Consider the following 13626-nt stretch of genomic DNA (forward strand, 5'->3'; position numbering starts at 1 on the left):
TTAGCAAAAGGCTTTTGCTTACCTAAAATGTTTTAGAATTGAGTCAAAATACATAATGTGCTTAATTCTTCAATGGTTTTAGGGTCTTGGAATCATTTTATTCACACCTGCCGGAACAATAAATTCGAATAAAATGCCAATAACTTGTTTGAATTGCATGATTGCTTTAAATTTCAAGTTATTATTCATGATAAATGTTTAGACTTTGCATGCTTCAATGTATGTTTTAATTATTGTTTATAATTAAATATCTTACACTTCAGTAAATCCTTTTAGAAAGGTAATAGTAAATCTCCTCGATTGGTAGTGAATCCAAGAACGATTCACGGAAATGAGAGAAAGTGAGCAATTTAAAATATATGTTTCTTATATCGACTTTTATGGTTGTTTTCGAATATCAAAATCGAATGGCAAACCAATTGGTGCTTGTGAATTCAAAATACACTGTAGTTTTGAGATCATAAAGCATTGAGTTTAAAACGCTCAGCTTTACCAATAGTTAACAACCTAATATCTTTGTCCATTTAATTCTCGAATGAGTCTAGTCCCTAGACATTCGAATAGATCGATGCTTAGAGAACTTTAGAATCTTCTGGTAAGATCATCTAGTTGAAACAGAATATTCAACATAAATGGTAAGAACTTTGATAAAATGACATTGGACATGTCTAACAAAGTGTAAAAGTCAACACTAGAGAAGTCAATTCTTAAGACTATAAGAAAGGGTACAAGAAATAGGAAAACAAGGAACCAATGAAAGGAATTTACGATTCCGTTTCTACCTATAAGTTTATGTTTAAAGAGAAGTGACCTAGCAATCAAACTTCCTTGGTATCATATACCGCTTGAGGTTCTTACTTCGGTAATAACTCAAACAATGGAAGCTAGGCTACACTAATGGCCTACAAGTGGGAAATGAAGCACGGCAATGTTACATTAGTTGTAGGGTCATCTGGTTTTTTTTAAGTCCTTTCAAGGCTGGAACTTAAAGGCTATTTTGTTCCATAATCAGCATACCTAAATTTCTGCTTCAAACACAGAAAGACTCACATTCAAGAAAAACAAAAACAATGTTTGTTTGTTTATTTGAATGAAATGGTCATTTACGGGTTGAGTCAATATGCTTGATTAAAACAAACAACTCTTTAAACAATAAAAACTTTACTAGGTTCAAATCAACCCCTTGATTTGAGTTCCACTAATCTTTGGCATTGTTGCTTAGACCATATCAACAAGTTAGCATTCATAAGCTCTATTTTAATGGACTTTTGAAAGTTGATTGATTTCTAGATCAATTCAAGACAAGCTAGTCTTACTTTGTTGCAAGTAGCAAAAGATATGAACTATTGTTAGAACGCCTAGACAATAGAATTCAAAGCTAAAGAAAGAGATTTTATGACTTTATTATTTCACCTAGATTTGAGTGAATGTTGGTTGATTTACTCGAAGTGATATAAGTTTGAATCTGTTTGGCTAGTTCAAAGATTCAGAATATGAAATCCACTTGGCATGAAATCATAAAGATCTAGGATAGATCATGTTAATGATTACTTGAGACCAAAATGATCATCAATGATTGTGTGTAGTAAAATTCACAATCTAGCTCCATAAGATATGGCATATCTAAATTGGAATGATCGAAGTCGAATAGTACTTGATTCGATCAATGATGGATCATAAAGGCTTTTCCTATAATTTCTAAAAACAAAATGCTCAACTACCACCAAACTAAACCAAAATTCGTCAAAGCTATTGAAAAGTAATTTCAGAATATCTTTTCATCATATATCTAGAGAGTTCCTAAACTCAGTGGGAGCTCAGTGTTTGTTATTCAACAAACTAAGGCCCCAGTATAGATATACGTTTCATTGTGATTTATCCAAATGAGACACAAGGGTATTGTTTCTACCACGAATTTTTGAGAACGTAATGTTTGTTTGCTCGAAATAATGTCCTTTTGAAGGTTCGTTTCCAAAATGACAAGTGGGAGAAAATAGACCTCGAAAGTCTTCGAGGCGAACAACAAACATAAACGGACATTCCGGAGGCTTTTCGAAGTTCTTCAGAAAATCCGAACACTTATTCTTTAAGGACTTTAGAAGTGGCTTTAAAGAATAGACATCTCTTAGAAGACTCAAGTGCTTCAAGGGGAACAGAATATTCAAAGGACTTTCAAGTGGCTATTGATATTCTATTGTTTGATGTTCTATACCCAAGTAGGCATAGAGTTCAAGTCACTGAAACTATGAGATTCTTCTATTAGATAGTGAAGAAACACGGAGTTCAGGTCACTGAAGCTATGCAATTCTTCTATTAGATAGTGAAGAAACCTACAACTTGCAGTCAAACTATTATCATGTAGATTAATGAGTTTGTGACCTGTAAGAAAGCTATGACGAAACCCAGATTCCCTAAAATGGTTAGAGGCCATATATAGACTCAAATGTTTTAAATGGTTAGAGGCCATAAAACATACTCAATGTTTTGATGACAAAATTGAAATTTTGTTGATTTGCAAGAATAGTTTCACACCTATTGGTTGCAAGTTTGTTTTAAGGACAAAAACCATCAAACATGAAATTATGTTCACACACAAAGCTAGATTAGTTGCTAAAGGTTACAAGCAAATTCACGGTGTGGATTGTGTTGAAACCTCATGCAAAATCGGAATGCTTAAGTCTATAATTCAAGCAATAATTTCATATTGGTACATATGGCAATTGGATGACAAAACGTATTCCTCAATCAAATGTTGGAAGAAAACTATGTACATGGCATGTCATAGGATTTGTGGATCCAAATAAAACCTTGAAAAAGAAAGCTAGCTTATGAAATCTAAGTACAAATTTAAGCAAGCAATTTGGAATTAGATATGTATTTTAGTGAAGCTAATAAGTATTTTAGTTTCAATAAAATGTACATGGCTCTTATAGATATATAAGAAGTTTAGTGGGAGTACGTAAAACTTAATTGGTCCTATGTGTATCACAGACATATCTCTCTATTGTGAAATAACATTCAAATGCTAATGACTTAGATTTGAAATTATTCATCAATGATGGACCATGGAGAAACTTAGTACATATTGGGTATTAAGATCTATTTACAAAGATCTTATAATATTGTTTTGGATTAAGTAATGGCATTTACTAAATCAAACACGAAAGTCTCCATTGGAGACGTTTGACCCATATGAATAAATCTAAGTAAAGGATGTTTGAACTATGTATAAGCATTTACTAAGTTAAACATCAAAGGATCTAAGTAAGATTCTTAACCTATATTATATGTCAAAAAATTTAGCTGGATTTAGTATCTACTGAAACTAGAATGAGCTAAAGTTACATGAATAGAATTCAATTGGGAATTATTCTGCAAAAGAATTTATCATGTATGATATAATATGAAGATCGCCAAAAACGTATCGTATGACTTTAGGCATGACGAACATATACCAATCTCTATTGATCTAAGTGAAGATCAACTAGATTGAGATCAAGAAAAACTTACGGTACTTGAAAAGGTACATAAGAGTAGTTCTTGATTCAAGGAAATAAAGATAATGCTAAATATTGATGCTACACGCATAAACACTGGCAAAGGATCAAGAAAGATTCCTTTGGAGTTAACCATTGACAAGGACGAGCTAAAGAGCTTCGTGTTTTGAAATGGCAACATGGATTGGAGACCATGAGTTGTTGCGTGGGAAATTAAAATAATAGTTTCTATGTTCTAAGATATAGTTGGAAAGTCTTCCGCATATCTGTGAACTGCTTGGATAAGTAAATCCAAACAAGGCATCACTAGCAACCTATACAGTTGAAGTAAAAGTACTTATTGCCTAAGAAGCAATAAAACAGGGTTGTTTATGTTAAAGAGTTCTTCACTGAACTTGGGTAGATCACATGTCTGTTGACTTAATGGTTCTTCATTGCAAAATGTGTAGAACCACTAATGTAGCAAGAAAGACTAGATCACAAAATAAACATACTCAAAAGATCTTATCATCATATCTCGAAGAATATTCGATGAAAAGGATGTTAAGATTGGCAAAGCGTGATAACTAAACCTATGCAACAAGTGATAAGCAACACTCACGTTGTAGCACTGGAAATCAAGCATAGCTTTGAATTCCATGAAATGTTTTGAAGATGGGTTTGAGGCCCATGGTTGTAAAACATCGGGGTTGAACATTTATCATATAAGAAATGTATTTTCATATTCCATTTAATCTTGGTTTAGTATTAAATGATGAGTTCCTTCAATTTGACGATATATTCAAGATAGACTGTCAGGACCAGTCCAGTGACTAAGAAATGTCTATCAAGTGAACTTGAATGTCAAAGGTTGAAAATGGTCCCTGGTCGGAGTTTTCTGTAAAATTGGACGCATAGAAAACATTAGACGACTAGAATGCAAGATGACTAGTAGTTCTGTTTCTTGAACTATGTGGACATGGCAATGTCATAATCATTTGCATAGATACTTACTTTGGGAAGACTAGTATCAGACAAACCTATGAAACTTTACTGTAAGAGATGAAAATCTGTCATAAGTAAATTTCATTAAAATTATTAGACACTAAATCCTCAATACCTGAGTGATTTGAGATTACTTGTTTAAGAACTGGTTGCTTTGACGTTGACCAACCGTCGCACCGTAAAAGGAGGCTATAAAGGCAACGCTCAGGTAATCACCTATCAAACGAAGTCTAATCTCAAGATCGCAAGATTGGGATTGTCCTCCCATAAATCGGGATGAGATGCTTAAAAGTTGTACAAGGCCACTCGGAGAGCTAGAAACTGTAAAATGCATGGCCGTGCTCGGATGAATCATAGTCTATGATTATCTGTTTATTTGATCAGTTGAACTCTGAAACCGAGAAACACCCCTGGACATAATAAGGATGACAACTCTTACCTTATGTTCAAGAGCAAGCATCGAGCGACAAAGGAATTAGGAAATGCACACTTGTCCCTAAGGACAAGTGGGAGACTGAAGGAAATAATGCCCTTGGTCCAAGTATGCATTCAATGTTAAGTCTAAAAAATGCGGTTCAGTATTAATTAACAAGTTAATAATTCAGTGAGATCAAGTGAGCTGAATGCCTATCTAGAGGCCGCTTCAGTTCAAGTGGAATTAATGATATTAATCCACAGCTTACTCTTGACTGAACCCGTAGGGTCACACAAATAGTACGTAAACGGATCAAGTATTTAATGGCATTAAATACTCCATCTATGGATATTCGGAACCGACGGATCTTGGTTTCAGTGGGAGCTGAGATCGTCACAAGCAAGTGAATACTCCGGAAACGATGATATTGTCGGAAAAGGAAATATGGATCGTATCGGAAATATAAATATTATCCAAGTCGTAGATGTTGCCGGAAACGGAAACATGGTACGTATCGGAAAATATTATCGGAAATGGAAATATTGCCGGATCGAATCGGAAATATTGCCGGAAACGGAAATATTGTCAGAATCGGAAATATTATCGGAATCGGAAAATAATTCCGGAAACGGAAATATTAAATATTTGTTCGAAACGGAAATTAATTCCGGAATCGGAAATATTAAATATTGTTCGTATCGGAAATGAATTCCGGAACCGGGAATTTAATCGGAAGCGTATCGTACGAATAAGCATCGGACGAGGCCTGCCGGACGAAAGCCCAGCACGAAGCCGGGCCATCGCCCAGCAAGCCAAACGCACGCCACACGCCCAGCCAAGGCAGCGCCCAGGCCCACCGCAAGGCAGGCCCAGCGCGCGGCAAGCCCACGGCTGTGTGGGCCTCGTGGCGTGGGCTGCTGCTCGCACGCACGCGCATGGGCGGCCCTCGTGGCTGCCGTGCGTGTGTGTGTTTGTGTTCATGCACGATTCCTAAAGCTATTAGGATTTGGTATATGATTAAATTCCTATTCCTAAAAGGATAAATTAATTAATTAGAGTTCTTATAGGATTCTAAGTTTTATTAATTCGTATCCTACTAGGATTCCAATTCCCTTTCCATACCTCTATAAATAAGAGCCTAGGGTCATAATTTATAGACACGGGATTGAAGTATTCAAAAGGTAAGTTTTTGAAAGAAAAATCAGCCATACACTTGCAAACACAATAGCCGAAATTCCTAGTAACCTTAAGGGCGATTCTAGTTGGTCTAATTTCAGGCGGATCCGGACGTACTGTGGACTATCTACGGAGGGACGACATTTGGACTCCTAAAGACTTGTTCTTGTTCGGTTCGGGCGCAGCTAGGGAGGGCACGCTACAAAGTGTATGCTCCTAAATTATGCTAAATGATTATGTGTAAATAATATGTTTCCTGGCATTAAGGTTTTTCCGCATGATTTATGTTTTGTCATATGAATCATAACCTAAAAGGGACCACTGGTGAGGAGGCGAGGAAACAAACCCATGCTGGAGAACCACCGGCGACGGGCGAGACCCAGCGGCGAAGGCGACTGACGGGAACCACCGGCGACGGGCGAGACGCAGGGAAAGCTGAAGGAAGAAGAAGGTACTGAGCGTGGATATTTTTCGAATTTGGTCTTGAGATTTGGATGAAATGTTGGGTCTGAATTAACTTTGCAGCAAAAAAAATTACAATATGTTATTGCAGGGGGCTTTTACATGTACGCTGCAAAATAAAAGGGATATTGCAGGGGGCTTTTACTCTGTACCCTGCAAAAAAGTTTTTTGCAGGGGGCAATTAATTTGTACGCTGCAACAACTATTTAAAGAGTTTGACCCGCGTTGACCTACTGGTTGTTGAAGCGTATTAATAAATGTACACTGCAACAAGGGGGCTGCAACATGGGTTTTTTTCTACTAGTGCTCGAAGGATTCTAGATTGTTGATTTTGGTGAGAATGGTGGCACGAGTGGCATTGGCTTGATCTGAGTAGTGTTGGAGATTGGTTTGAAGGGTCTTGACACTGTCAACCAAGGCACCAATGTGAGCTTGCATTGTACTGATCATGTGGTCTGTTCCTTCCTGCAGTTCCACCAGACGAGCAACTGTTGCGTTGAGCTCCAATATCTGATCATATTTTGTGTTCCAGGCACCCCCATGATCTTGAACATGTTCCTGTGTAGATGGAACACGACGAGATTTGGATTTCTTGGAGGATTTAGGTGTCCTGGTCCTTGGCACAGCAGCTTCAGGCAGTTCCTCCTTCTTGATGGGAACATCATCCTCCTCTATGGGCATCTCCTTGACCTCCCCTTCCTCATTAATTTCCATAAAGATAGGGTCTCTCTTTTTATTCTCTTGCATAGCCACCCTCATGCTTTTCCTTTTCCCTTGGGATCCTACACTCTTTCTTTTCCCTTGAGGAACTCGAGATAAAGTCACCTCCAAGTGATCGAGTTCCTCCTCCTCTTCTTCTTTAACTTCGATGCCCTCTTGATCTTCTTCATCCTTTTTCTCTTCTTTGCCAGCCCTAATGACTTTGCCCTGAACCACTTTAAGGTTTAACAGATTGAGCATTTCAAGTTATAGGATTTGGGTCGATTTTAGAGGGATGACATAGTAGGGACTAAGGTCAACTGAGAAGCTTTTGAAGATTTCACTGAGAAGGGAAGAGTATGGGATTTTGTATTTGGGGATACAGGTGGAGAGATGTTTGATCATGATTGCTGTAAAGTTTATGGGAATTTTTCTTTCGAGCCAATACATGAGGCATGCATCAAACAGACTAGCTATGTTTCTTTTCTGAGTGCGAGGAACTATACCTCTCCACACAATATTGAATAATAGTTTTTGAAGGGGTGAGAAACATTTATGTTTTATGGAGGTGGACACTTTGGAATTTCCTCCGATGGAACCAACAATATCATTCTCATCTATATTGTCAATTGTCACTGTAATATGACCTTTCAACCACATATCAAAACCTCTATTGGGTGTACCAAACAGCTGTTCCAGATAAGAGGCATCAAATTCGATGCGAGTTCCATTCACTTTACTTGAACATACATTATCAACACAAGTAAAGTTTTTGAAAAATTCTTTCATAGCTTCAGGAATTAAAGGCGATTTGGCATAGTTACTCAACAAGCTTACCCATTTCTGGTGTTCGAGGATCTCCATCAACTCATTGAACTTTGTAGCTTCACACAATGTTGAGTTGATTGCAAACCCTTCTACCAGATTGTTCTCTTTTGCAGAGAGTTTCTTCGAGCTCTTTCCTTCCCTCTGAGCACTCTCCTGTAGTTCCTCGGTTTCCTCAATTTGTTCACCAGAAGTTTCTACTCGACGCTTTTTGGATTTTCTTGTGGAGGATCTAGGGTTTGAAATTGGGGATTTCATTTCAATGTCAGTGTCGATTGGTTCCCCCTGAGTAATTGCGAGTATGGGGTTGTGAGATCGAAGGGGAATTGGTGATTGCATGGGTGAGGTATCCATGCGAAATGGAGAAGATGGATTTCTTTTTCGTTTAAGAGAAGTGAGATCGGTGTTTTTGCTGGTGAGAACCATGGTTAGGAGTTTTTATAGGTGGGAGGAGAGGTGGTGTCAGTGGAGAAAGCGTGTGAGAGTGGAAGAGAGGGGTTGTGTGGGATGAATGCGGGAATTGAAGAGTTTCTCCTATTTATTGCCAATGGAACCGTTTCAAATATTCTTTGAATGTGGGTATTTGATTTTGAATTTTTAAAGTTTGTTAAAACAAAAATTTAAAAGAAAGATAGAAAATAGAAAATAAAATAAAACTTGTTTGACTTGGTTTTGACTTGCCTAATTTTGCATCTTAGAATTAACTAGTTTGAAAGGAACTGCTTACCTAGCACATTTCTAGTGTGAGTCTGTTTGCCACGATGGTAAGCTTCAACTATGTTTGCACACAAGATTTTGTGTTTGTAATAGTCTATATGTACCATAATTTTTGTCTTTATCTTGGAGGAACTTCAATTTGAAATTACCTTAGCTTGATCATTCCGAGTTCCATCCTCATTTTCTCATGTTTCTCCCTGTTTAAAGGCTTAATCAAAATGTCAGCAATTTGGTGATCAGTTTGACAAAAATCTAACTTAATTAATCCTTTCTCAACATTATCTTTAAGAAAGTGGTGTCTAATGTGGATGTGTTTGACCCGGGGATGGTGAACCGGATCTTTTGAAATACAAATAGCACTTGTGTTATCACAATAGATAGGAACACAATCATAGATAATACCAAAGTCTCTTAACTGTTGTTTTATCCATAGTATTTGTGAGCAACAAGCTGCAGCAACTACGTACTCAGCTTCAGCTGTGGATAGAGCAACAGTGTTCTGTTTCTTGGAACCCCAAGAAACCATGCATGGACCTAGGAACTGTACCATACCTGATGTGCTTTTTCTATTCACTAAGTCACCTGCATAATCAGCATCAGCATATCCTTTTAATTCAAATGATCCACTTCTTAGATAGAATAGGCATAGATCATCAGTTCCTTTGAGATATCTTAGTATTTTTTTTACAGCAGTTAGGTGGGACTCCTTTGGATTTGATTGAAACCTTGCACATAGTCCTACACTAAAAGAAATGTCAAGTCTACTAGCTGTTAAGTACAATAGTGATCCAATCATACCTCTATATTTTGTTTGATTTACACTTTTTCCATTTGGATCAGTGTCTAATCTGGTAGCTGTTCCCATGGGGGTATGATTCACTTTGGCTGATTCTAGCTCGTATTTCTTTAGGAGTTCCTTCACATACTTTTGTTGGTGTATCATGATTCCTTCCTCATTTTGCTTGATTTGCAAACCAAGGAAAAAGTTGAGTTCCCCCATCATTCTCAATTCAAATTCACTGCTCATCAAGTTTGCAAAATCCTTGCACAAGTTCTCATTAGTTGCTCCAAATAATATATCATCAACATAGATTTGAACTACTAACAGATCAGTTCCTCTAGATTTTAGAAATAAGGTTTTATCTATTCTACCTCTTTTGAAATCATTTTGTAGAAGGAACTTTGATAATCTCTCATACCAAGACCTGGGGGCTTGTTTTAATCCATAGAGAGCCTTATCTAGTTTGTAAATATGATTTGGAAATTCGGGATTTTCAAAGCCAGGAGGTTGTTCCACATAGACATCATCTTCTAAGAAACCATTTAAGAAAGCACATTTAACATCCATTTGATAAAGTTTAAAACCCATAAAGGCAGCAAAAGCAATTAAAATTCTAATGGCTTCTAATCTAGCAACAGGTGCAAAAGTTTCTTCGAAGTCAATACCTTCCTGTTGGTTGTAGCCTTTGACCACTAACCTTGCCTTGTTCCTTATGATTGTAGCATGCTCATCTTTCTTGTTCCGGAACACCCACTTTAGTCTTCTTACTTTCTAGTGTTTTGGTTGGGGTTTCAAGTGCCATACTTTGTTTCTTTTGAATTCATTTAACTCTTCTTGCATGGCTATAATCCAGTCAGCATCTTCCAAAGCCTCAATGTGATTTCTTGGCTCAAATATAGAGAGGAACGCGTGAAATGCACAGAAGTTCCTCAATTGTGACCTTGTTTGAGTTCCTTTTCTAATATCACTCAGAATGAGTTCCATTGGATGGGACTTGTGATGTTTCCAAGGTCTGGGTTGAAACTGAGCTGCTGGTGTTGTGGCATTTTCCTCAGTTCCTTCCGTGACTTGAGTTCCTTGTAGATCATTTTGGAGTTCCTCAGGTTCTGGAGTGGTTTCTGGATTTTCTTGGATTTCTTCGTGTTCCTCTTGCACAGGAACTTCTTGATTTTGTTGAGCAGTTCCTCTGGCTGTTTGGAACTCTTCATCATTGTCTACAGCACGAGACAACCCAATTTCAAAGTGTTCATGTTCCTGTACTACATCATTTTTGTTAGATTCATCAAATATTATATGTACACTTTCCTCAACGCACATTGACCTTTTGTTATAGACTCTGTAAGCTTTGCTGTTTAAAGCATATCCTAGGAACACTGCCTCATCGCTTCTTTCATCAAACTTCCCCAAGTTCCTTTTGCCATTGTTGTGAACAAACCTTTACTGCCAAAAGCTCTAAAGTAAGAGATGTTGGGTTTTATACCTTTTAACAGTTCATAGGGAGTTTTGTTTAGGATTGCTCGAATCATAACTCTATTAACAATATAACAAGCTGTATTAACTGCTTCAGCCCGGAAGTTCCTGGACAAGGAACTGGCTATTAACATGGTTCTTGCCATGTCCTCTAAGGTTCTGTTTTTCCTATCAACTACTCCATTTTGTTGTGGAGTTCTGGGAGTTGAGAAATTGTGATCCATACCTTGTTCCTTGCAGTAATCATCGAACTTGTAGTTTTCAAACTCTGTTCCATGATCAGATCTTATATGGGTTAATTGATGACCTGTAGTTTTCTGGAATTTCTTCGAAAAAGTGACAAACTCATCAAATGTTTCATCCTTGCTAGTTAGAAATATAACCCAAGTAAAGAGAGAATAATCATCAACAATAACTAAAACATATCTTTTCCCACTTCTACTTTGGATTCGCATTGGTCCACACAAGTCCATATGGATGAGTTCCAAAGGCTTTGTTGTGCTTACCAATTTCTTAGGCTTAAGGACATGCTTGCCTTTTGCACATGCATCACAGACTTTATCATTTAGAAACTTGATTGAGGGGAGTCCTCGAACCAGTTCCTTTGATCTTAGTTTGTCGAGCAATGAGAAACTAGCATGTCCAAACCTCCTGTGCCATAGTAGGGGGTCTTCTTCAATGGCACCGAGGCAGGTTAAGTTGTTCCTTGGAACCGTATTGAGATCCACAGAATATGTGTTCCCTTTATGAGTTCCTTTTAAAATAACCTTCCCAGTGTTATTGTTAATAATTTGACAATTTTCAGAAGTGAACCTTACAGAGTTCCCTTTGTCACAAAATTGAGAAATACTTAGTAGACTGTGCATTAAGCCCTCGACTAAAAATACATTTTCAATGGCATGGGAACTTGACCTTCCGACTTTTCCAATTCCAACAATTTCTCCTTTCATATTGTCTCCAAAGGTCACAGTTCCTCCATTGTAGGCTTCTAGTGAGATAAATTTAGATTTGTCTCCTGTCATGTATTTGGAACACCCGCTGTCGAGGTACCACGAGCTGTTCCCTCACACTAGAACCTGTAAAGAAATCAATGGTTAGTTACAGGAACTCGGGTTTCCTCGAGTTCATTTTCAACCACAATATATGTCTTCTTAACCCATTTTTTCTTAACATAATTCATGTTCTTTTGATCTTGTTCCTTCATCTTGGAACATTCAGTACTTACATGATTTCCACTTCCACATGAGAAACAGACTTTTACACTAGGGAGTTCCACATATCGTTTCTTATGACTAGTTTTGTGGCTAAAACCTAAACCTTCTGTTCTCTTGGATTGCGCATTCTCAATCCATTTGGGAGGAACCTTAGGTGGTTGTTTCTGGGCCCTGGCCATGGCTAGTTCCCTTTCTAGTTGTTCCTTTGTGGTGATCAGGTCTTTGTTTAATCTTTCTAGGTCGACATTGAAAATTCCCATGTTAATTTCTAAGGATTTTGTGGGGTCTAGACTTAAGTTAAACATCTTGTATTGACTGAGTTCCACTTGAAGAAGGATGTTTTCATTCCTAACTTTCTCGAATGATTCATTTATGGTTGTATTCCTATCTAGAAATTCAAAGAACCTACTTTGAACATCAGATCTAACATTGTTTAGATAACTCATATGGTATTTACTGAGTTCCAAGGCTCTATCACTTTGGGATTTTAATATACTTAGCTTTTTATAATCATCTAGAGTTTCTAACAACAGTTCAATTAGCTTTGACTTTGAAAGACACTGAAGGGTGGAGGAACTTACTTCTTCTGATGAACTTGTTCGGTTCCATATGTCCTTGCCATTAGGCAAAGATTTGCAGTTTCTTCATTTGGTTGTTCCTCATCATCTTCTGAATCTGTTGGTTCGCCCTATGCAGCTATCATAGCCTTTTTGAAGTTTGGCTTGTTGAAGGTATACTTATTATAGCATTCCTTGATCTGTTCCTTTCCTTTTCCTTTGGCTTTGTCATTTTCCCACAGAGGGCATTCACGGATTTAATGATCAGTTTCTCCACATTTGAAACAACCTTGCTCAGTTTTGGAACTGATAGTTTTCCTTGCAAAGTTCCTTCCTTTTTGGTTGCCTGGTTTGAAGTTCCTGTAGAGCTTTCTCATTCTTCTAACCAGCATGGCAGCCTCTTCCTCATCTGGCTCAGATTCGTCGAGTTCCTCAGCTTTTAGAGCAAGTCCTCGGTTTCTGGAGCTCTCAGGAACATCAGCTCCAAGATGTAATTCATGTGTCATCAAGGAACCAACAAGTTGTTCAATGTTAAACTTTGTGAAGTCCTTGGTCTCAAATAGTGCAGTGACCTTTGTTCTCCAACGATCATCTTGTGGCATGCTCCTTAGTATTTTCCTTACCTGTTAATCTGTGGGAATGATTCTACCAAGAGAAACTAATTCATTAGTTATGTTAGTAAATCTAGTCAACATCTCTTGAATAGTTTCTTTTGGAAGCAATTCAAATCTTTCATATTTAGACATCAAAAGATCAATTTTGGAACGCTTAACTTCATTAGTTCCTTCGTGGGTTACTTGTAGTAGTTCCCAAATCTGTTTTGCGTTTC

This window comes from Spinacia oleracea, chromosome 6 (assembly GCF_020520425.1).
Source record: "Spinacia oleracea cultivar Varoflay chromosome 6, BTI_SOV_V1, whole genome shotgun sequence".
Taxonomy (NCBI): domain Eukaryota; kingdom Viridiplantae; phylum Streptophyta; class Magnoliopsida; order Caryophyllales; family Amaranthaceae; genus Spinacia; species Spinacia oleracea.